The sequence below is a fragment of the Bison bison genome, unplaced genomic scaffold, assembly GCF_000754665.1.
Source record: "Bison bison bison isolate TAMUID 2011002044 unplaced genomic scaffold, Bison_UMD1.0 scf7180017864133, whole genome shotgun sequence".
Taxonomy (NCBI): Eukaryota; Metazoa; Chordata; class Mammalia; order Artiodactyla; family Bovidae; genus Bison; species Bison bison.
Window position 1 is genome coordinate 525,688 of NW_011494705.1, and position 25,388 is coordinate 551,075.

Below are 25,388 nucleotides of genomic sequence, written 5' to 3' on the forward strand. Positions count from 1 at the left end.
ATAAGTCCCTGGCTTTCAGATTTGCCTGAAGACAGTTCAGCCCTCCCATTTATGCACTCTGCAGGCAGAACAGAAAATAAAAGCACAGAGCTCCATAAATACGTGTCAGGTTCTGGGGATGTGTTTGTCTCAATTTCTGTTCATTTAAAAGGAACTGTACTTTTATCCATGGGAAAAACAATCTCATCAGGCAGCTCCGAGGAGGGGCAGAGGGGACATGTGGGATGGCCCCCACGGCCGGCGGCTTGTGTGGGCGGGGTCCGTGCAGGGCTGGGTCTAAGAGGCCCTGCCCGCGAGGTCCTGCTGACCCCTCCTTGGTGCGGACATGGAAGGGGCTTTCTTGGTGCTTCCTGCTGCTCTTCCTTAATGAGCCCCTCCTTTTCCCCGCCTAGCTACTGGATGGATAACAGAGAAGACAAGGAAGATAAGTCATTTCCTTCTCACTGCATGACTCGTATGACAAATGCCCTGCTCCATGTTTACACATAGTCTCAAACACAGCCCAGTTCGGTTTCAAACAGTTCTCACTGAAGTGTGCTCCATCCTGTGTCATTTTAAAACAAGGGGAAGGGAAGACAAAAGAAACATTTCTACTCAAAGCCATCACCATGAGACAGATGTAATTGCTATATTCTTTTTATAAGAGGGCATTACTATTAGGAGAAGCTGGATGACTTGGACCAAATCACTCCTTTGAAGAAGTGACAGCCTGGTTTTAAACTCGGCCCATCTGGCTCCAGAGTGCTCCTCCTGTGAGTTTCTCTATGCTCTCTTGTCTGTCTGACCAGATGAGTGTTAACAAATCCATTAAGAGAGGTAAAAGCTTACTGGGCAATGATTTTGTGCTGCTTCAATACAGTTCCCAAACTGTGCAGATACCCAGAAACACTACTAAATGGCTGAGCCTGGAGCCAATGTGCAAAGAGGTTGCCCGCAGAGAAGAATTCATTCATTTTACAAACTGAAAATTGGGGGTAGGTGGGCTTCCCCAGGGGCTCAGCAGTAAAAAAAAAAAAAAAAAAGTCTGCCTACAATGCGGAAGATGCAGAATCAATCCCTGAGTTGGGAAGATCCCCTTGGAGGAGGGTATATCAACCCATTTCAGTATTCTTGCCTGGAGAATCCCATGCACGCATGAGCCTGGCAGGGTACAGTCCACGGGGTCACAAAGACTTGGACAGAACTGAAACAACTGAGCAGGCACTCACGCACTTTAATAAATAATACTGACAACCAAAACTTATGTTCATGATGGACCTAAAGCCCTTGTAAATCCATGCCTGTAAGGTCTATGTCATTGAAAAGATAAAATGCGCATATAATGGGTCCAAAGGGACATCTCCTTTAATGTGCTTTACCCTCCCCTCCAAAATGCTGCACGCTGTCTACTGGCAGCTTTTTCCTCCTGTTGGTCAGTCGCATTCAGTGGACAGAAGAGTCAGTCTTCCCTCCCCACTGCCCCAGTCCAGAAGATGCAAACTCTTAGTAATCAGCTTTAGCTATGATATGCCACTCTAAAATATTCTTCTGTGTTAACACAATAGTTCCATTAAGTAAACTGAACTTTAACAAAAATACTTGAAGCCGATTTTTTGAATTTCCTTCTCTAGCAGCAAGGTACTTCTTTAAAAAAGAATGAAAGAAAAACAACAACAACAAGAGAAAGCCACATATAATATTCATTTAGCTTACTTACTGGCAGCATGGTGTGCGTGTATGTGTGTTCCAAAGAGCATAGAGGCAGCTTTTATGGTTAGAAAATTGAAGTGCTATCAAACCTAGGAAATTATAGGGATGAGAAACAAAAACAGCTTATCTACATATGTCCCATCTGCTTTTGGTTTTGTGTTTTGCACAATCAATTACTGGAAGCCTTGGAGAGTATGCCGAGACACTGAAAACAAGACCTAGGGTGTGTCATGATGGTGGCTGGAGGTGACAGCAAGGCCACCATAGAGCCCACATCAAAACTCACAGGCGCACGGGAGAGTTTTCTGGAACTGTCAAGGCAGACTATTACAAATGAAAACACAGCATGCACCAAACTGGAGCCAGTGTTTGGGAATATGGGAAAAAGCAAATTTCCATTCAGTGGGGAAAAGCCATCGATTTCCTTATTTTGTCAGCATGGGTCACTGTGTTCTCCATAACTCAGCATTTTACTGCCAAGCGCGGTTGCGCCCAAGATGCTTCAACTATTGGCTCTCTGTTGATAATTTCCCAGACTTCAGCAGCTGGGGTTTTATGCTGGGACCCCGCCCCCACCCCCCGCCCGAGGGCTCAGTTTCTTCGGGCAACTCCATTCCAACAGCCCTACTTCTTTCCACTCTGACAGTTCTCTGCCCCACAGTCATCTCCATTACCTACTTCTAGACTCTCCCTACACTTTCAACACAAATCATTTCTCCACTTTTCCATGAACCACAGGCAAGGAAAAAGACCTCGCGTTAGACAAAAGATGAGAATAGCAATGGATCCACACTTCAGATGAATAAAGTAAATGCCTGAACTGAGAGGTATTATAACAAATGAACATTCTTTAGTGGAAAGAACTTGGTGGCAGAAAATTCCTAAAAGAAACAGAAAAAAAGCTTTCTATTCCTGTTGACCCAATCAATTAATAGAGCTATACCATTAATGGAAGTAATCTTGGTCTGAAGTTTGAAAATTACTTTTGTCTAAGGGAAGGGGATGATGAGGGTTACTCATCTATTACTCACTCTTTTTGGTATATTCTTTAAGGGGGAAAAACATAAAAGCCCAGGGATTCTAGAAATGAAATCAGCAATGTGAGCCTATTCTTAAATGAGTACATTTTGTTTGCTTAAATCACTGTGTTCATTAGTCTGCTGTTGTAAGGAGATGACAATCTATAAAATCATAAGCCTGATTTCCATTGTTGAGCAATGGCTCAGAGATTTGAAAGAGAGAATTTGATTTCTACATCTATTTCTAAAGGAAAACATTTTGCATATGGTGTATTGATAAAACAGTCTAATTACACGGGTTTAATCCTGACCTGCCTCTTGAGAAATCTGTATACAGGTCAGGAAGCAACAGTTAGAACTGGACATGGAACAACAGACTGGTTCTGAATAGGAAAAGGAGTACATCAAGGCTGTATATTGTCATCCTGCTTATTTAACTTCTATGCAGAGTACATCATGAGAAACGCTGGGCTGGAAGGAGCACAAGCTGGAATCAAGATTGCTGGGAGAAACAGCAATAACCTCAGATATGCAGAGGACACCACCCTTATGGCAGAAAGTGAAGAGGAACTAAAAAGCCTCTTGATGAAAGTGAAAGAGGAGAGGGAAAAAGTTGGCTTAAAGCTCAACATTCAGAAAACGAAGATCATGGCATCTGGTCCCATCACTTCATGGGAAATAGATGGGGAAACAGTGGAAACAGTGTCAGACTTTATTTTTCTGGGCTCCCAAATCACTGCAGATGGTGACTGCAGCCATGAAATTAAAAGACGCTTACTCCTTGGAAGAAAAGTTATGACCAACCTAGATAGCACATTCAAAAGCAGAGACATTACATTGCCTACAAAGGTCCGTCTAGTTAAGGCTATGGTTTTTCCAGTGGTCATGTATGGATGTGAGAGTTGGACTGTGAAGAAGGCTGAGCATGGAAGAATTGATGCTTTTGAACTGTGGTGTTGGAGAAGACTTGAGAGTCCCTTGGACTGCAAGGAGATCCAACCAGTCCATTCTAAAGGAGATCAGCCCTGGGATTTCTTTGGAAGGAATGATGCTAAAGCTGAAACTCTAGTACTCTGGCCAGCTCATGTGAAGAGTTGACTCATTGGAAAAGACTGTGATGCTGGGAGGGATTGGGGACAGGAGGAGAAGGGGACGACAGAGGATGAGATGGCTGGATGGCATCACCGACTCGATGGACGTGAGTTTGAGTGAACTCCGGGAGATGGTGATGGACAGGGAGGCCTGGCATGCTGTAATTCATGGGGTCGCAAAGAGTTGGACACGACTGAGCGACTGGACTGAACTGAACTGAACTGAACTGAATCCTAAGAGTGTTAATATATGAAAAAGTTCTTAGATACATTTGAATGTAGATTTTTAAGAGTACTATACGAATCATTAAGCATTTTTAGACTCCAATGCAAAACAAATAAGAGAACACTACAATAGAGACCCAGCCCCGAAGGGGAATTCATGTAACACCAACTCCTTCCCATGGCTTGCCTTTGGGAACCCATCTTGTCACTTCTTCCCCTCCTCAGAAGCAGCCTGCCCTTCCACAGCTTATGAAGAAGGACCCCGGAGTGGCCATGAGGGTGGAGTCTCATCATGCCTTGGAGCAGTCTCGTCCCTCAGTGTCATGGCACTGACTCAGTGTGGTACAAGGAGGGTGCAGTGTCCGGGAGGAACTGGTGGTTGTCAAGACTCATTTCCCTGTGGCATGATGTGGCTGCCTTCTCAGGAAGACAATTTTCATCTGACTCAAGGCTCTGGGGCTGTGCTTCACTCCCATTCCTCTTGATTGGCCAAAGTCATTATTTGCCAAGGTAAACTGCAAACTTCCCTTTTTCGCAGTGATGGATTTGTGCACGGTCATTCTCAGGGTGTGACAGTGTGGTATGGGGCACTGAGCCCAAGACTTGCTCTTCAGTCCTTTTTCTGCCCCTGACTCACTGCCATCTGCATCTCAAGTTCCACATCCCTGAAGAGGTGGTGATCCAGCCAGCCCCCCACCTTTCTGTAACACCACAAGGAGAAGACTGTGCCCCCTCTCAAAAGATTTTATTTTTCCTGTCATTTCCAGTCCTCCCCCATTTCTCCTTTTTTCCTATTTTAGCTAGACTCTCATGCCAAATGGGTGATATTCACAGAACAACATCCCAATCTTCTAGACCAAGTGTTCTAATTTTCATGTGGTCACAGATATAAGCAAGATAACAGAAGGGCATGTTGGCTAGCAAGCACAGCAGGAAGAATAATTAACCAGGTTGCACGGTGTGTTTCCTTTCCTTCAGTAACTGAGAGGCAGTTGTGATTCAGCAGACAGGGCAGAAGTCATGACATGTTTCATGACCCAGCACTAGACCTGGAGACTAAAATGCCACCTTTCTAACCTCAGCTTCCTCACCGTAAAGTGAAGGGGTTGATCAAGCTTAGAGGCTGCAAAGGCAGACATTTACTGGGGCCTAGCAGATTACTTGCAGGAAATAAAGGATAAACCATGGAGCAGTGGGGACTGGGGAAAACCGGAGGGCCTGCACCCCAGCTGGGGGAAACAGCCGCCACTCAGCATAAGCCAAGTGTCACCACTCAGCACCAGCCAAGTGGGAGGAAGAGGGTCCTTCAACTCCACATTTTCTAATCTTCCAAGAGAAGCCAAGAATCTATATTCTAAGTGGAATCTCAATTTGAAATAGTGTCAACTGATTTGAAAAATTTTTTAAAACGCTGCGTGAGCCAAATAAAATGTGAATGCCCCTAGGTGTTCAGTCTATGGCCTCGGCACTCTGACCTGATTAATGGCTATTAATATAATTAATACATTAATATGATGGATATTAATATATCACAATCAACTGTGGAAAACTCTGAAAGAGATGGGAATACCAGACCACCTGACCTGCCTCTTGAGAAATTTGTATGCAGGTCAGGAAGCAACAGTTAGAACTGAACATGGAACAACAGACTGGTTCTGAATAGGAAAAGGAGTACGTCAAGGCTGTATATTGTCACCCTGTTTATTTAACTTATATGCAGAGTACATCATGAGAAACGCTGGACTGGAAGAAACACAAGCTGGAATCAAGATTGCCGGGAGAAATACCAATAACCTCAGCTATGCAGATGACACCACCCTTATGGCAGAAAGTGAAGAGGAACTAAAAAGCCTCTTGATGAAGGTGAAAGTGGAGAGTGAAAAAGTTGGCTTAAAACTCAACATTCAGAAAACGAAGATCATGGCATCCGGTCCCATCACTTCATGGGAAATAGATGGGGAAACAGTGGAAACAGTGGCAGACTTTATTTTTCTGGGCTTCCAAATCACTGCAGATGGTGACTGCAGCCATGAAATTAAAAGACGCTTACTCCTTGGAAGGAAAGTTATGACCAACCTAGATAGCATATTCAAAAGCAGAGACATTACTTTGCCAACAAAGGTCCGTCTAGTCAAGGCTATGGTTTTTCCTGTGGTCATGTATGGATGTGAGAGTTGGACTGTGAAGTAGGCTGAGCGCCGAAGAATTGATGCATTTGAACTGTGGTGTTGGAGAAGACTCTTGAGAGTCCCTTGGACTGCAAGGAGATCCAACCAGTCCATTCTAAAGGAGATCAGCCCTGGGATTTCTTTGGAAGGAATGATGCTAAAGCTGAAACTCTAGTACTTTGGCCACCTCATGTGAAGAGTTGACTCATTGGAAAAGACTCTGATGCTGGGAAGGATTGGGGGCAAGAGAAGAAGGGGACGACAGAGGATGAGATGGCTGGATGGCATCACTGACTCGATGGACATGAGTCTGAGTGAACTCCGGGAGTTGGTGATGGACAGGGAGGCCTGGTGTGCTGTGATTCACAGGGTCACAAAGAGTTGGACACGACTGAGCGACTGATCTGATCTGATCTGATCTGATAAATGACAGGATGGAGCTTGGATCTGATTCAGAGCTCAAGGGCAACAGAAAGCCATGAAGGACTGTGCAAGTGAAAGTGAAAGTCACTCAGCCATGTCTGACTCTTTGAGACCCCATGGACTATACAGTCCGTGGAATTCTCCAGGCCAGAATACTGGAGTGGGTAGCCTTTCCCTTCTCCAGGGGATCTTCCCAACCCAGGGATCCAACCCAGGTATACCGCATCACAGGCAGATTCCTTACCAGCTGAGCCACCAGGGAAGCCCATGAAGGACTGTGGATGGGGTAATGTTACAGAGAAGTGTGGCATGATCCAATTTACATTTTAATAAAACCACTCCAACTGCTGTTGGAAAAATCATTTGGGAAGAAGGACCACTGCACATGGTTGAGCAGGTGCTGAAGCACAAGGGTGCTGGCCAAGCAGATAAGTGAGGGGTGAATCTGGCCCCAGTCTGCTCCCCAAGGCCTGGCCGGGGCTGCCTCTCTTCATACGGGCAGTGTACTTTTGTACACCAAGGTGCCCTGTAGGCTTTCTGGCTTCGGGGCACAGGTAAGAGCAAAAGGCCAGTTAGTGAGTTACTGCAAGGGAGGGGTGATCATTTCTTGGACTAGAAGAGAGGCCATGACTAAGGAGAAAAGGAGATGGACACCAGGGATACTGAAGAGGCAGAATGGACAACTCTGGGTTACTGACTCTGGGGACGAGGTAGACGGAGGAGTCAAAGATGACTGACTGTCAAACTTCTACCTTGGGTGACCGGGTGGCTGGTATTGCCACTGCCAGCACTGAAATGGAGAAGACTGAGGGTGGAAACAGGTGGAAGCAGGACCCAGATGAGTTCTGAACATGTTAAATGTGAGACGCCTAGAAGATATCCAAATGGAAACGTCAGGATGTCTAGACACGCAGAACTCAAATGGGTCTGGACTGGAGAATAAATCCATCTGGACTCTAGCGCTGTCTTTGCTTATTATTTTTCCAAGCCCCTTATTGGGTAACTCTAACAATAAAATAAGCTAATCTATATATTAAGGTAGATTTTCCATCCCTGATTCTACTTTGGTTTTCTGGTGCAATCAACTTTCTGCTCCCTGTCTTATGTATAGTAGCAAATACTTGCAGTGCTTACCTTGTCAGGCACTGTTACAAGAGCTCACCATGCTGTGACCTGCTCAGGCCGCACAAGAGCCCTACGTGATAGGCATCACATCATCTTCACTTTCTTAAATGAGGAGACTGAGGCACAGAGAGGTGAAGTCACTTGCCCATGGTTATACAGGTCTTAAAGTGCCTTAACCAGAATTTAAACTTGGGCAATCTGGGTTTTGGCTTCCCTGGTGCCTCAGCGGTAAAGACTCCACCTGCCAAGCAGGAGATACGGGTTTGATTCCTTGGTGGGGAAGATCCCCTGGAGAAGGGAATGGCAACCCACCTCAGTATTCTTGTCTGGGAAATCCCAATGGACAGAGGAGCCTGGGGGGCTACAGTCCACAGGGTCGCAAAAGAGTCGGACATGACTTACCAACTAAACAACAACAATAATCTGGCTTTTAGTCACCATCACTATATTCCACCACCTTTTCGAAGATCGGAGATGATGTTCATGGCACCTTTTAGTTCCCCTCTTCCACTCTAACCACCCTTGGTTCCTCACTTGAACTGGCTTCTAGATCCCCCATTAGCTTTATTTTCCTCACATGAACTGGTGTTAGACACCCCCCACCCCCTGATTAGCTCTTTTCCTGCCTTTGAAGCACCACGGTTTGCTGGCTCAGACCATATGTATGAATGTGTCTTCTCTTCTGGATGCAGGGCAGGAAGCAGGCCCTGTGTTTATTCCCTCTGAATCCTTTACAAAGCTGCCAAGAGCGCACACACAGAGCAAGCCCTCATATACAGACAAGGCCAGACCAAGCAGGGATAATAGGCCTGCCCGCGTGAATAACAGAAGTCGGCTGGGAATACGCTTTTATCTGTCACAACCCTAATTAAGGGGAAAGGCCTTATTCTATGGCTAGAAATGTCAGGGTAATGAATCGGCTAATTGTGCCTTCTTGCTACAGACGTTCTCCCGCGTTGTCTCCAGGTCACAGTGTGGAAGCTGGAAGGCGCCTTTTTGCACCATAAGATATGACTGACCTTGAATGGCGTGGCTGCTCTGGGGCTGGGAGGGGGCAGCACCTCTCACAGTGCTTTTCATCTTGCTCTGTCTCTTTGGGGCTATTGTTGTGGGGCGGGTGCTGTCCCTTCAAGACAGTTGGGGCAGAGTTCCCCCCATTCTGTTCCCCAGGGCCCAGGAAGGGTCAGGGAATACTCTACCAGGGACCTGGCATCTGCTCCCTGCCAGGGGCCTGGGAGCACTCCTTTCTAGTGTCACTGGGAAGCTCCTGGGTCACTCCACACCCCTCCTCCGGATCCTCCCCTCTAGAGAATGCAGATCCTTTTAACTCAGCAGCTTCCTGCGCACCTCTCCTCCCGACTGCCTCTGTCACTCCCACTGCTCGTGTACCTCCCGTCTGCCATCCACTAGTAAGTAAAAGCTGATCCAGGAAGGTAGCCTAACTAGAAGATATAAGGCACCTGGCCGGTACAGCAGGAATTCCCTGCTCAGGAAATGGAGGCCTCAGACAATCCAACATGTGGAAGAAGTTCATTATTAATAAGGGTTGCCTCTGGGGAAGGGGCTAAGGAGCAAGGGTCAGGGGAGGCCTAGGTGAGCTTTATCACTAAGCATCCTTTTGTACCATGTTCTCTTCAGCTACAAATACTTACTTTTCCAATAATAACCTCATAGCTCTCCTAGTTCTGATTCCAGGTGTGTTAACACAACCTTCTGATAAAAGTCTGGCTCCTCACACAAGGTTTTCTGCAGGGAGAAAAATACGCTAACCTGCAAACGTGAATATCTGTGTTTGCTTAGGAAGAATTCTTTCCAACATATTAATGAATGGGCATTGTGACTTCTCCACCAGTCTCTAAGATTGGTTCTCATGAATCAGTTTCTCCATCTTCTTTCCCAGACTGCTCTGCTCTGGTCCAGGAATCCCTTGGTCTGTGAAGCTGAGGTCCAGGCCTGGAGAAGGGGCATCTTGGCAAGGCACTGTCCATGGGCAAGGCCTGCCAAGTGGCCACACAGCGCCCTCTGGTCTTGGGAAGCAGATTCTCTTCCAGTGAAAGGCTAAGGTGGTAGCAGCCGCTCCCTGCTCTGGATCCCATGAGATGACAGGCAAAATGGATCCCTGACTGGCTGAATAATGACCTCATCTAAGCTTAATGTCACATGTCCCCAGACTGAGTCTCCTGAAGAGGGAATCTGAGCCATCAAGGGGAATGACCGTCTGAAGGCCACAGACAGGGGGTTAGAAGCCCTCAACTTGTTTTATGATGAGATCTTACCTAAAGCACCTCTGTGGTAAAGAGGTGAGTTAGTGTGGAGGAAAAGAAGATGTCATGGAAAAAGAAAAATGAATAAGAAGGGGCTGGCAGCTTGGCACCCCACTCCAGTACTCTTGCCTGGAAAATCCCATGGATGAAGGAGCCCGGTAGGCTGCAATCCATGAGGTCGCTAAGAGTCGGACACGACTGAGCGACTTCACTTTCACTTTTCACTTTCATTCACTGGAGAAGGAAATGGCAACCTGGAGAATCCCAAGGACGGGGGAGCCTGGTGGGCTTCCGTCCCTGGGGTCACACAGAGTCAGACACGACTGAAGTGACTTAGCAGGCAGCTTACTGCCAAGAAAGAAAATTCTGCCAGCCAACCATAAAGAATGGGATGATCATAGCTACTGGGACCTAGAGCAAGTTACTCCACGTTTTCTCCCTCCATTGCCTCTTGTAGGATGAGGATAAATCTAGGACCTGCTTCAAATGATCATCCTGCCCATTCAGCACAGTGATATATAATACGTAAAGCACTTGGTCCAGTCAGCCTCCACATTCTCTGCCCCCAACCACCCACCACCCACACACCCCTGAACACAGCTCCCAAGCATTTTGAAAACATATTTCAAATACCTCAGAGCCACTGTTGGGGAGACCTGGTCAGAGTTGCAGTCCCTTGAAGGACCAGGTCCCAGGTTCTGCTGGGCTGCCCTCCACCTGAGGAGACAGTAACATGGACAGGGAGGGTCCCTGGGAAGTCACCTGGCCCAATACCCTTGGCATGTGATTTCCAAAAGGAGCTAAATGAACAGATGAAGACAGAATGAGAAGGAAAAAGACGTAACTTAAAAAGTAGTAAATTTGTGAAATTCTATCGTAAAGTTCTATTGTACTGAATCCTTGAATTTCCTGGTCACTTCTCCAAATCCAGATCTCTCATTCCAAATCAGCAGTTGTCCCTTCTGGAGACGTCACCCCAGCACACTAAACTGGGCAGGTAAGACTTGGCGGGAACTGCCTGTATCTTCAGAGCCTTTGATTCTTGTCCAGAGAGTGGGTGGGTAACAGTACCTCTACCCCCATTCTCTGTCCACTGTCATCTCACAGGGATGGGAGTGTCCTCTAGATGAAGAGTCACTGCTTATAATGAGAGCAGTTCTGATGGAGTGCCTAGATAGGGGAACAGGATGAAGGCAGAAAAAGGGCTAAAAAGTCCTTTTCCTATATAGTTGTGCTATCCAGTATGGTGCTTTCGAACTGTGGTGTTGGAGAAGACTCTTGAGAGTCCCATGGACTGCAAGGAGACCCAACCAGTCCCTTCTAAAGGAGATCAGTCTTGGGTGTTCTTTGGAAGGAATGATGCTGAAGCTGAAATTCCAGTACTTTGGCCACCTCATGCGAAGAGTTGACTCATTGGAAAAGACTCATGCTGGGAAAGATTAAGGGCAGGAGGAGAAGGGGACGACAGAGGATGAGATGGCTGGATGGCATCACCAACTTGACGGACATGAGTTTGAGTGAACTCCGGGAGTTGGTGATGGACAGGGAGCCTAGTGTGCTGCGATTCATGGGGTCGCAAAGAGTTGGACACGACTGAGCGACTGAACTGAACTGAACTGATCCAGTGTGGTAGTCACTAGCCACATGTGGCTGCTGAGCACTTAAAGAAAGAGCCTGACACACACTGAAGTGTGCTGCAAGTACGAAGCTCACACCAGATTCTGAAGACTTAGGTGTGGAAAACAAGCGTAAAATACCTCATTAAAAATTGTTTGCTATTCCTTCCAGGTTGAAATGATAATTGTACTTTGGACATACTGGGTTAAATACATCAATTTCACATGTTCTTTTTACTTTTTAAAATGTAACAGACAGTAAAGAATCTGCCTGCAATGCAGGAGACCTGGGTTCAATCCTTGGTTTGGGAAGATCCTCTGGAGAAGGGAATGGCAACCCACTCCAGTATTCTTACCTGGAGAATTCCATGGACAGAGGAACCTGGTGGGCTGCAGTCTACGGGGTCGCAAAAAGTCCGTCATGGCTGAATGACTAACACTTTTACTTTTATACTAGAAAATGTAAATTCCACAGGTGTTCACAGTGTAGCTTGCATTATATTTCTGTCAGAGGATAAAGGGAGAAGGCAGTGGCATCCCACTCCAGTACTTTTGCCTGGAGAATCCCATGGACGGAGGAGCCTGATAGGCTGCAGTCCATGGGGTCGCTAGAGTCGGACACGCCTGAGCGACTTCACTTTGACTTTTCACTTTTATGCACTGGAGAAGGAAATGGCAACCCACTCCGGTGTTCTTGCCTGGAGAATCCCAGGGACGGGAAGCCTGGTGGGCTGCCGTCTATGGGGTTGCACAGAGTTGGACACAACTGAAGCGACTTAGCAGCAGCAGCAGCAGAGGATAAAGCTGTGGAATCTGCTTTCTGTGCTCTTTGCCCTCTCACTGCTGCCATTCTCAGGCTTAGTCCTAACTAACCCTTCACCTGAGTGAGCAGTGGGAAGCTAACTAGCCACTCCTAGGCTTCTGTTATTCTGCAGGGAAAAAGGAGAGAGTAAACTAAAATCATTTTCTTTTGGCTGGCGGTATATTCCTCCCAGTCTACTCCTCTCCAATGATCACAGATAGACAGAAACATTTCTAGCCTCAGAATGCCAGGCCCCACCTCAGGCCCAGGGAGTACCACACATAAAAAATGAACCAGTCTTCAAAGCAATGGTGGGTTCTAGATGCAGCTGAGCTGCTAACAAGCCCTGGGGTTTTCTATTTTTTATTTCTTGGCATATATCTTATCTTGGCTGCCAAGCTGAAGATTGCTTGAAGACAGGGATCCGATTTTTGTCCACTGTGTATCCACACCTTGTGGAGGTAGTCAATAGAAATTGGCTGAATGCAATGCATGAAAGACTTAGTTCAGTTCAGTTCAGTCGCTCAGTCGTGTCCGACTCTTTGTGACCCCATGAATCGCAGCATGCCAGGCCTCCCTGTCCATCACCATCTCCCGGAGTTCACTCAAACTCATGTCCATCGAGTCGGTGATGCCATCCAGCCATCTCATCCTCTGTCGTCCCATTTTCCTCCTGCCCCCAATCCCTCCCAGCATCACCCACCTGTAAAAATGAAGGCATCAGACTAAGTAACCTGATAGGTTAAAGGAATTTTAAAGCAAAAAGGGACTTGAGAACCCTCTGGTCCAGTGGTTTTCAATTCAATCAGTTACAATCCAATTTTTACAATCCAACATTTTACAATTCTGTTATTTGCTAATCTGATATAAAATAATGTAACCTACCTATACATGTTTTAAAATTAATGTGCAAACTGTAATACAAATGAGAAATGAAATAGCATAACTTCTATAAAATAATATGTATTTCAATATATAAATACTCTACATAACTGCTCTAAAGTGCAATGAAGCTTCAGATTCACACACCTACAGAATCACCACAGATGTGACAGCTACAATGTAGACGGTACGGGTGTGCTGTTCCGGTGACGCAAACACTTCCAGTGTTTGCTAATGGTGAGATGATTTTTCTGAAATGGTGAATAACTCCGTAAAGCTCTGAGCAAAACAGAGTACGATCTTACCTCTGCTTATATATATTCCTGGAGAATTCTGTGTATATCTTTAAACATGAAAACTGCTAGACATTAATGTGTAAAACAAAGTTGGATTCTTTGAAAACCTGGCAGAACACATGGAAGTCGTGCGGGTTGTGGGACCATTCTCCTCTCTGCAGAACTGTCCAGAGTACTACACAGCAGCTCTGCCCCTGCCCCTCAGATATCACTAGCATCCCACCCCTGATCACTGTGGCATCTGAAAACACTCCCATGGACTCCCTGGTGGTCCAATGCTTAAGAATCCACCTTCCAATGCAGGGGCATGGATTCAATCCCTGGCTGGGGAACTAAGATCCCATGTGCCAGGGGACAGCTAAGCCTGTGTGCCACTAGAGAGAAGCCCGTGCGCTGCAACAAAAATCTTGCTGCTGCAACTAAAGCCTGATGCAGCCACATAAATAAAATAAAAAATAAATACACTCCACAGGATGCTAAAAGCACCCCAGGGTGTGATGCCAACCACAGAAGAGAATCCCTGATGGGCAAAACTTTTTAATTACGGGCATAATTTGAATAAGATGTGAGAGCACATATACAGTAAAGTTTTGAAAAGATGGTCTATTTTCAAGACAGTTGCATATATACGCTACAACAGAACAAAGGGAATCAAGAGCTGAGGTTTCACATTTATATTGCTGATCACTGTTGGTTCAGTCACGTTTCAATCTATTAGAAAGGCTTGTCCTCTGAGACATTTTTGCCCACATTCCCACTGGACAAAAGCGGCTCAGAGACTCTGAGGCAGGCTGGGCTGGAGAGGCCAGGCCTCCAGGCTGCCAGGCCCGTGTTTCAGGCTTGTTTCCTCTGCGTACTCAAAAGTTTCTAGGACACCACAGTAGAAATTGCAGTGGTTACAACACTCTGTGTCCCATGGCAGTGTTTTCTTTCATGGCTGCTTACGTGTGATTCTAGGATTCACGATGTGAGTAGATTAAATCTCTCCCTCAGATCCTTCAAACAAGGTAAACTGCAGTCAAACTGTAGTCCTGCTGGGTAACCCCACTAGAACCTCACTTACTTTGGGGGCGGGGGTGGGAATGTGGATTCTACCCAGTTCATTCAAAACTTACACAAACAGAAGGTAAAGTCGGCTTTTCTCCATCTCCCCCAACCCGCTAACTGCTCATCTTGGAATGGGGACTCCATCTAGTTCCTCAGAAGATCCGCTGGCCCTGCTCACAGAAGAGTGTTTGTGCTCAGTGGGAACAATCTGTTCATGACAAGACACCAGATCCTGTTTGAACCACAGCAGCTATGGGAAAACAATATGCCTACAGCCAGCACCACGTCTGGTCTGTGCTTCGTTGCTGGCATTGCCCCACCAGAGAATCGGCAGGCAGCGGCGGAACCCTGCCTGAGCAGCAGGCTCTGACAATCACCTTGGCTATTGCCCCTGCTTCCCCCTACCTGTCCGTGCCCCTCCATTTCAGCATTTGGTCTGCAGGCAATATCTTCTGGCTCCAGATCAACTTTTTTTTTTTCGCAACACCCTCAGCAAGTGGGGTAAAAGGTGTTTCCGGCTTGCCTTAGACTTCAACCTGCTCTCAGATACCCCAGAAACAGCTTTTTTTTTCAAGCATATATTCTTCCCCTTTCCTGGGGAGCTCTAAGCTCATTCTGCCCCCTTCCCTAGCTCAGCTCCATCCCCTTCCTCAGGCCAGTGGTTCCCCAACATCCACAGAACCCAAGAGAAGCCCACACCATGCCAGCAAGTTCCCCTTGTTCCTGGCATCTGCATCACTGAGACCCTTCGGCTCTGAGATAATGTCATACAGACCCCAGTAGGTAAACCAGAGACCCCAGCCTAAAATAGTAATAGGGATGAGACAAAAGAAACCAACGATACTGGTCTTTTCAATTTCTCTAATGGGGTGGACAACGTGAATGCAGGAGGAGATACCAAATTTAGGCACAGAAAAGTGCATAAGGAGATAAAAGTCACATTTAATTGTTGCTGCTTTGTAAAAGCCCAAAGACTACTGCATTGCTCGACAACTTCTGCAGTGTCTTGCTGGATCCAAGTTCTGTGGGACTTGGCCACTGGGGACATTTTTGCAAGGTTAGATTCCTAGCATCCAGTGAAAAAAGGAAAGGGACTCTGACACTTGATCTCCAGTTACAGAATAGGTGTTTGTTCTTATACAATCCCTACAACTCTATCAGATGTTGGCAAAGTTCTCTACGCACCATTTTAATGCTTTGTGATATAATTCTTTTATGATTTAACATGTGTCATGCTTAAATCATTAAACCTGATTTAACATGCTTAAATTTATATTTCCTGCCTACTATTCTTCCCACACTAATTTGAACCATACAAAAAAGCTTATACAAAAGAAGAGAAACTGCATTCAGGACAAGTAAGGAGATTGTATTGAAACAATTCCTGATTAAAGTTAGCACTTTACATAACAATACAGGATATGACAAAAATCAATTCAAGATGCCTTGTACTGCAATTGCATTATAACTAACAAACTCCATTCACAAATTTTACACCAACTGTAAATCACAGACTGGAGTAAAACTCAAGTCTGAGCCAGAGGTTGCTTTCCCTGGACCCGGAAACAAGTTATCCACTTTGCACACGACAGACAGCAGAGGAGAAAACGGTTATAAAGGACAAGTAATTCTCATTTGGTAAACAGCTGGATTTTTAAATACCACTTTTAATTAAAACGGATATATCTAACACAAACAATGTCTACATGACATTATTAGAAATTAGAGTAAGAATAAAAATTATAAATAAAATCTATCATTTATTAGAGTTTAACATGCACTCGTTAGTAGGTTAGCCAATTCACATACATTGTCTTGTTTGATCTTAAAAAAGAAAGCTTACACTAGGGCTCACACTTCGTATTGTACATCCGCAGGGCTCACACTTCGTATTGTACATCCGCAGGGCTTCGGTAAACACGTGTGCCGTGTGTCCACCGTTACCTCACACAAGCTACTTCCACTGTTTTGAAAACTCTGGATTTCCTGTATTCATTCCTCAGCCCCTCTGCCCAAACTCCAGGCAACCAGCAATCTTTTAATGGTCTCCAAAGGTTTACCTTTTCCAATATGTCATATGTTATTAGCATCATACAGTATGGATCCTTTTCAGACTACCTTCCTCCACTGACTAATAAGCATTTAAAGCTCCTCCGAGTCTTTTCATGACTTGATAGTTCAATCCGTTTTATTGCTGAATGATATTCCATCACATGGATGTACCGGTTTGTTTATCCATTCAATTACCAAAGGGCATCTTGGTCGCTTCCAATTTTGGCGATTATGAATAAAGCTACTATAAACATTTGTGTGTAGCTTTTTGTGTGGACATAAGTTTTCAACTATTTAGGCAGAACCTCAGAGCAGGACTTCTGGATCATGTGGTAAGATTATGTTTATCTTTTTAAGAATTTGCCAAACTGTCTTGCAAAGTGCTATTCTGTTTTCTTATTTCTTAATCTTTTAGCTACCCCTCAGTGTATGTATACCTGTCAGATGAGAAAACTGAGATTCCAAGAGATTAAATAATTTGTCCAAAGTTATGCAAAAGAGTAATGGCTAATGCCAGAATTCAAGTTTGGGTTGGTCTGGCTTTAAAGGCAGTGATCTTGTACTATGCGAACCAAACACTCAGCCAAATCAGGGTCCTTTAATGGTGTGAGAGTGTGTTGCCAATCCTTACTCTATGAGTTAATGTTCCTATCCTGAGTTTAAAACCAGACACCAGGAAAATATCCTGTTGCACAAGCCTTATAACTCTCCCCCTAGAATCATTCTCTCCTCCTCCTCTGCCACAGCTCCGGGGAGGGGTTACAGGCCTTGTGAACAGGCAGGTATTAGAAGTAGCCCCACCTCAGTATCTCAATACACTACAGCTCCAGTTGAAGGCAAAGACATTAAACTGCAGTAACACTCCATTAAACACACACACACACACACACACACACACACACTTTGAGTAATACAAACACTAACCAAATGCCTCAGCATCAGGTTTCTGATTTCAGGGCTTCTTTCAAAGATCGAGAATACCAGCTGCTTTGGGATGGAGGGCTGGGGGGAAAAGTCATTTGCTGCCACTTGTAAGTTTTTTTTTTTTTTTCCAGAAACAATTTAAGATGACTACCATAGACTCATGTTGTTCTTGTTCAGTCGCTCAGTCGTGTCTGACTGTGCAGCCTCAAGGACTGCAGCACACCAGGCTCCCCCATCCTTCACTATCTCCCAGAGTTTGTTCAAAATCATGTCCATTGAGTTGGTGATGCTATCTAACCACCTCATCCTCTGCCTCCTCCTTCTCCTTTTGCCTTCAATCTTTCCCAGCATCAGGGTCTTTCCCCGCATCAGGGTCTTTTCTAATGAGTCGGCCCTTCACATCAGGTGGCCAAAGTATTGGAGCTTCAGCATCTGTCCTTCCAATATACCTGTAAGTTAACTAAGGGATTTAGTGACTTTAAAATGTTTTAACATTTTCAGCTCAAGACAAGGGAGTTTTGCATTGCACTCCTGAGGTATTCCTAATTTTTAAGCAGGGCAGAAATCCAGATACACCAGCACCTCAGGTAACTGATCATCACAACGTACAGTGCAGGTGTTGGGGAGGAGTGATAGGCAGGGATGGCTGGGGAAAGCAGGGACCATGGTCAGCCTATCTTCACTATTAGGTTTACTTACATAGCCTGACCTTGAAGCATGATATGGAGACCATTCCACCATCTAGAAGGTGGAGGATAATATTTTTTACACAATAACACACGTATGAGCCATACTGACACGTGCAAAGAGCCTAGTGAAATTCCCTAAAGGGTATCAATTCTTTCTCTTCCCCTCTCCTCCTTTCAGCAATTCCAACTACATCAGCCACACCAGCCTTCAAACAGGGCACAGAATGTCCTACTTCTAGAGGTAGCACAATTTGGTACAGTTTGGCGAAATAGCTTAAGAAGAAGAGTGATGCTTGCCCTCATGGATAATATTCATGCAATCTGGTTAATTTAGGGAGTGTGCTTTACAGAGTAATTTGGATGAGCCTAGAAGCACCACCCTCTGCTAACGGTCATCTCTTTAAAATTGTATTAAGGAAATGCCGCAGACCTGGGACCCAGAGCAACTCAGAGGCCGTGAATAATAGCTCTTCAAGTGTGCAATAAAAAACGGCCTCCAATAAAACTACATTGCAAAAAATGGGTAAGAAACAAAATGGAAGGAGTAAAAAAGTTGAAGAGGCAGAACCTGAAGAATGTGTAGTAGAAAAAGTACCGGACCACCGTGTAGTGAACGGGAAGGCCTAGTACTTCCTCAAGTGGAAGGGGTTTACAGATGCAGACAATACTTGGGAACCTGAAGAAAATTTAGATTGTCCAGAGTTAACTGAAGCATTTCTTAATTCTCAAAAAGCTGGTAAAGAGAAAGATGGAACAAAAAAGAAAATCTTTGTCTAACAGTGAATCTGATGATAGCAAATCAAAGAAGAAAAGAGATGCTGCTGATAAACCAAGAGGTTCTGCCAGAGGTCTTGATCCAGAATGAATAATTGGTGCCACAGACAGCATTGGAGAATTAATGTTCCTCATGAAATGGAAAGATTCTGATGAGGCGGACTTGGTGCTGGCAAAAGAGGCAAATATGAAGTGTCCTCAAATTGTAATTGCTTTTAATGAAGAGAGACTAACTTGGCATTCTTGTCCAGAAGATGAGGCTCAACAATTGTTTGCATTGCCTTTTATATATATTTATATATATATATAAAACATGGGTCTTGGTTTTTTGATTTATTAGTGTGAAGAAATAACTACATTCTAATGAAAATCAGGTTTGGTATGTTTGTTTTGTAGTAGTATTGGAGAAGTTACATTGGTTTTTTTTTTTTCCCCCCATCTATAGCACTGGTTACTTTGAACAAATAAAAGCTTTCTATAGTTGCTTCCTTCAGCAGGAAAGAATGAATTTGATACCATCGTATATTATTTCTTCAGCATTAGAGAACAGTTCTTCTAAATGTTGGAGGAAATCTCCATAGTCATTACTCAATCAGAATTTAAAATTTGCATTTAACTCATATATGCCTGAGGACCATTCTAAGTTTTTTGTATGTGTATACATAAAAAACATATGTAAATGGTTTGGGAGTTAATTTTTTGTTGTGGTTTTTGTTTTGGTAAATATATTTAAACAACAGCCTTTCATAACCATGGATAAGCCCATGTTCTGGAATTATATCATTTTGAGCAATGTAAGAAATAACTGCAACTTAGATTAAAAATTTAAGTCTTAACCTTTCAAATTTAATAATTTTGTAATTAATTAGACAAATTAAGCAGTTTAAATTGGGTAATTTTTTAAAGCATCCCTATCAGAATCTGCATTCATATCTGCACATAAATGCAGTTTTATATGCAGAAACCCTGGAAAGAGAATTTTTATCACTATCAACAGCCTTCCCAACCAAATGAAAAAAGTAGAAAAATTCTGGTATGTTTTAATATAGCAAAGCAAAACTTAGTTAAATGGACACTTGATGGTTCCTTTTGGTGAACCATTGTTTTACAAGAACTTGAAGTCTCTGTGCTATATTTCGGAAAGGCTATGATACATGGGATGTCTCAGATTTGTTCATGGAAACCTAATCAGATAGTTTTAAAATATTGGCAATTTACAATCTACAGGAATAAATGAGTGAACAAACTTTTCTAATCTACGCTTGACCTGCATGTTTTTTCAGACTTGACTCCAATCCATTCCTTACATGAAGGCTCAATTTTCTCAGTATTTTGGGTTACTAGTTCAGCAGAAGCCAAGAAAAACAGTAACTTTGTAGTAATCAGCATGATGGCTCAGACAGTAAAGCGTCTGCCTGCAATGCAGGAGACCCGGGTTCGATTCCTGGCTCGGGAAGATCCCCTGGAGAAGCAAATGGCAATCCACTCCAGTACTCTTGCCTGGAAAATCCCATGGACGGAGGAGCCTGATAGGCTACAGTCCATGGGGTCGCAAAGAGTTGGACACAACTAAGCGACTTCACTTTCACTTTCTTCAATCAGAATGTTATTCAACTGTATATTGTTTACTTCATTGTAAATACTGGTGAATAGTGGTCAATAAATAGTTTTATATTCCATTAAAAAATAAAAATAAAAAATTATTAAGAAGGTGTATAACTTTTCAGCTGTTGGCAGAATATTTCTTTGGCTGCCACTTGTAGTAATGGCGAGATTTCAATCAGGGAAGACACAAGTTGAGCAAAAGAGACGAGACTGTTGGATATGAAAGCAGGTTAAATTCATGGAAATTTTATGCCCATGTCTTTATTTGCCAAGGGAGGACTATGGATTTAATTCATATTACTCTCTAGATAGAAAAGGGGAGAAGGAATGTGAAAACCAGCTATGCCGAGAGGCTCACTCATTATCTATTTATTCAACAATGAAAACTATTTACTGTGATTATGAAGTGGTAAAGAGATAAGAACAGTAAGTTGTACAAACTAGACCTTACAGTTTAAAATGCAACCACTCAAGCCCTGTAGAGTGAGGGCTCTGGCATTCCAGATTCTGTCATTACACAATGACAGAAGGAAGGGACTCTGATTATCTAGTCTGATTGCTCATGTCCCTCCAATTAAGATAAAGGAAAATGGAGATGGCTGGCTTCAAATGATTTCCCCAAGATCACGTAGCTAATTTATGCAAAGATGGGATTAAGTGCTCAAAGATCTCCATCCCTGACCCACTGTGGTTTCCAGTAGATCCATGTTCCTTCAACTAAGGCAGAACCACTTCCTGGGGCACAAGCAGTATGCAAGGCAACAGGATAAACATGGTGCATTTTCCTGCAGGGCTGGTTCTATTAAGTGATGAACATTTTTTTATAGTTAGAAAATGCAGCCACCATCGAGTCTACAAGTAACAAATGCTGGAGAGGATGTGGAGAAACTTAACACTGTTGGTGGGAATGTAAATTAGTGCAGCCACTATGGAGAACAGTATGGAGAGTCCTTAACAAACTAAAAGTAGAGTTAGCACATGGTCCAACTCTAATTCGAAAAGACACATGTACCCCAGTGTTCACAGCAGCACTATTTACGATAGCCAAGACATGGAAGCAACCTAAGTACCCATCAACATATGTATGAATAAAGAAGATGTGCTGTATATACATATATGTGTGTGTATACATACATATGTGTGTGTATACATACATGTGTGTATACATATATATGTATGTGTAATATATATATGAAGTGAAAGTGAAAGTCGTTCCGTCATGTCCGACTCTTTGCGAACCCATGGACTGACTCTCTAGTCTGTGGAATTCTCCAGGCCAGAGTACTGGAGTGGGTAGCCATTCCCTTCTCCAGGGGATCTTCCAGACCCAGGAATCGAACCGGGGTCTCTTGCATTGCAGGTGTATTCTTTACCAGCTGAGCTACCAGGGAAGATATAAACATACAGTGGAATACTAACCAGTCATAAAAAGAAAATGAAATTTTGCCATTTGCAGCAACATGGATGGAGCTAGAGATTATCATACTAAATGAGGTAAGTCAGACAGAGAAAGACAAATACTGTGCTGTATCACTTTTATGTGGAATCTAAAAAAAAAAAAAGGATACAAACAAAACAGAAACAGACAAGGCTGCAAGGCATCTATCAGGGCCGCGATCTCTCCCAGAAGTTTCTATTCCAGCAGTTTTCAAAGTCTTTAAATGGACCTTCTAAGGCACAGTTTTACAAAGTGAATTTCTATATCCTCAACTTGCACCTGCACTTTTTTTTCCTAAAACTGCCTGAGACATTTCCAGCATAAGCAATACTCTTTCTTCTACTATACAGGGGAAAAAAAAAAAAAAAAAGTCATACTGTTCAAGTATCTCGAATCTCCCTACGGTGTGCTGCCTTACATGACTCCAGATATTGGTCTGGGGAGGCCTTGGGCTTTTCTGTCTCCCCCTGTCCTGTAAACAGGTCTGAAAAGGTGAGCTTGGACAGGCTAGGAAGTTCTGAATTCAGAAAGGTAACAAATTACTGATGTGGATTATTTTTAAAGTAACAGCAATTAAAAAAAAAATCTGAAACCTCTAGATTTCCTCAGATCTTCTGAACAAGGTCTACATATAAGTTTTGTTTTTAATTGATTTCTTTACAGATGTAATACAGTATTCAGTGAGGTCATTAAAACCTATTTTACCAAATCATGTCTAACAACAATTAATTTCATACAAGATCAATGTTCACCTTCCTTCAACTTATGAAATGTGTAATGTTTTCTACCTCCTATTAAAAAAAATGATGAAAACATTTAGATGTCAAGTTAAAAATGCAAGGAAGTACATGGTTTAAAAAAAAAAAATCCTTTTATGAGGCATCCAGCAAAAGTTTGAAGACCACGGACCTACATTTACTTCTCTCAAGACAATGCTTCTGTTTTGTAAAGTTGAGTTGAAAACGAATTTTCCAGAATCAGCAAGACTACATCTAGTAAAAAAACTCCTTCTGGTTTTGGACACATAAACAGCACCTTTCCCTGACTCCCAGCACTTAAGCAAAATATTTATTTTACATTTCATTTAGGATGGGAGAGAGTGTCAGATGACTATCTTCAGTCACTCACCACTATTTGAAAAATAATCTGGTCTCTATGGTGAAAGTGTTAGCAACCCGAAAGTCTCACCCTGATCTCTTATAAACACTACACGTCAAAACACTAAAATAAAGCAATTACTGTATGCTTTATATTCACAGCATTTCTCAGCAAGAACAGCTAAGGTGTGAAGGGGTGAGAGAGCAGAAGAGAAGCAGAAGTAGCTCATCAGAGGGTCGAGGACACCTTATTAGTTTCAAAACCACCAGAGAAATTGAATTACAGCTACAACAAGGAAATTACTATAGCTTTAAGAATATTTAGGACATAAAGATAACCGGTACCCTACTCAGAAATGACTTATTGAACTCATCATGGTCCTTAAAACAAAAGTAACTTGAATATATATTCTGGGAAACCTTAAAAGCAACAGTCATTACACTTGGCTAACTCATCATCCATGACTACCATTTATTAGTTCTCACCACCTTTGTGTGACAGGTGCTTAATAAGCAACTTTTAGAGTTCTGGGAAGTTAAGGATCAAGGAAATCAGTGCAAAGACACAAAAAAGACAGGGTCTAGGGACAAACTAAGACGCAATCTGAATCTATTAATCTTTCAGCTTTTGGTTCCAGTTATGTGTTTACTCCCCTCCTCCTCCCCTCCTCCTGGCCATGAGGTTTTATTTTCCAACTGTTTCGCTTGGTGTGAATTAGAAGGGTGACACCCTAACAGAAAGATGAAGCAGCTAGCCACATTTCAACAGCAGGTGGGGGAGGGGGTGATTTAGAAGGAAACAGAATCTCAATTGTGTGGCTTGCCTAAGGGCCTGACCACAACATTCAGCAGCTCATCCTGATGAATGCCCCATGACTCCAGCAGACATCCAGGGCCACATTTCATTGTTCTCCAGAGCCTTGGGGACTTCCTTAGTTCCAGCCAGATCTCACATGGTCCAGCTATGTCAACGCTTGCCAGACATGGGCTGAAAACCGAAAAGTTCCTCTCAGATGTTTCTGGTCTACACCTGGCTCTGCAAGTCCAATATGGAGATGTTTGCAATAATACCTGTGAAGACTAAATATTTACATTTGCTTCTGACTGTCTAACATCATTTTAACAGCCTGGATATATTTCAGCTGCGTAGGAACATGCTCATTAACGTCAATCTTGTGAAAATGCAGTTAAGCAAGCACCCAAGCTTCCAGGGATCGATACCAGGCACTAAAGACCTTTAAAGGTACGTGCTGTACAGAGATAGACAGATAGATAAAAGTTTGTTTCTTATGAAATGGTATTATTAGTCTTCTATTGCTACCACAGCAAATGACTACAAACCTAGCAATTTAATCTTACAGCTATGTAGGGCAGAAGTCTGATGTGGATCTCACCAGCTAAAATCAAGGCATCAGCAAGGCTGTGTTCCTTTTTGGAAGCACTATGAAGGATTCTGCTTCCTTGCCTTCTCCAGCTTCTAAAGACATCCTGAAATCTTTGGCTCATGGCCCCTTCCCCTCATCTTCAAAGTGGGCCAAATCCTCATGTCACATCTCTCTGACCCACTCTTCTGCCTTCCTTTTCTTCATGTGATTAGAATGGATCCATCTAGATAAACCAGGATAATCCCTTCATCTCAAAATCAGTACCCTTAATCACATCTGAAGAGTCTCTTTTGCCATATAAGGTAACACATTCCCAGGTCCTGGAGATTAAGACGTGTACAACTTTGGGGGTGGTAGGGTCATCATTTGGCCTATGAGTTTCTATTTTGTTTGGTTTATTTTCCACTTCAGCTGGAAGTAATCTGAGACTTCTGCTTCTCAGAATGCCAGGAGAGACAGATCTCCTGAGTTAAGACTTGCTAACAGCTTATTGGCAAGGCAGGCACTTACAGTTTTTGGATGGTTTTAGATGCTTCATGCCAAAAGGTAGATGTGGAATGACTTTAAGGGAAAATGTATTTGGTGTGTGTATGTGTGTGTGTGTGTGTGTGTGCTCAGTCGTGTCTGACTGTTTGCAAACCCATGGACTATAGCCCGCCAGGATTCTCTGTCCATGGAATTTTCCAGGCAAGAATACTGGAGTGGGTTGCCATGCCCTCCTCCAGGGGATCTTCCTGACCCAGGAATCAAACTTGTGTCTCCTGCATTGGCAGGTAG

General features: G+C 43.7%; 1 protein-coding gene and 1 pseudogene across 1 annotated transcript in view; one reads left to right on the top strand and one right to left on the bottom strand.

Moving 5' to 3' along the window:
• Positions 1-25,388, bottom strand: part of CRADD (CASP2 and RIPK1 domain containing adaptor with death domain) — a 192,950-nt gene that overhangs the window by 28,999 nt on the left and 138,563 nt on the right. The window lies entirely within an intron of this gene.
• On the top strand, positions 18,038-20,519 carry LOC104988393 (annotated as a pseudogene).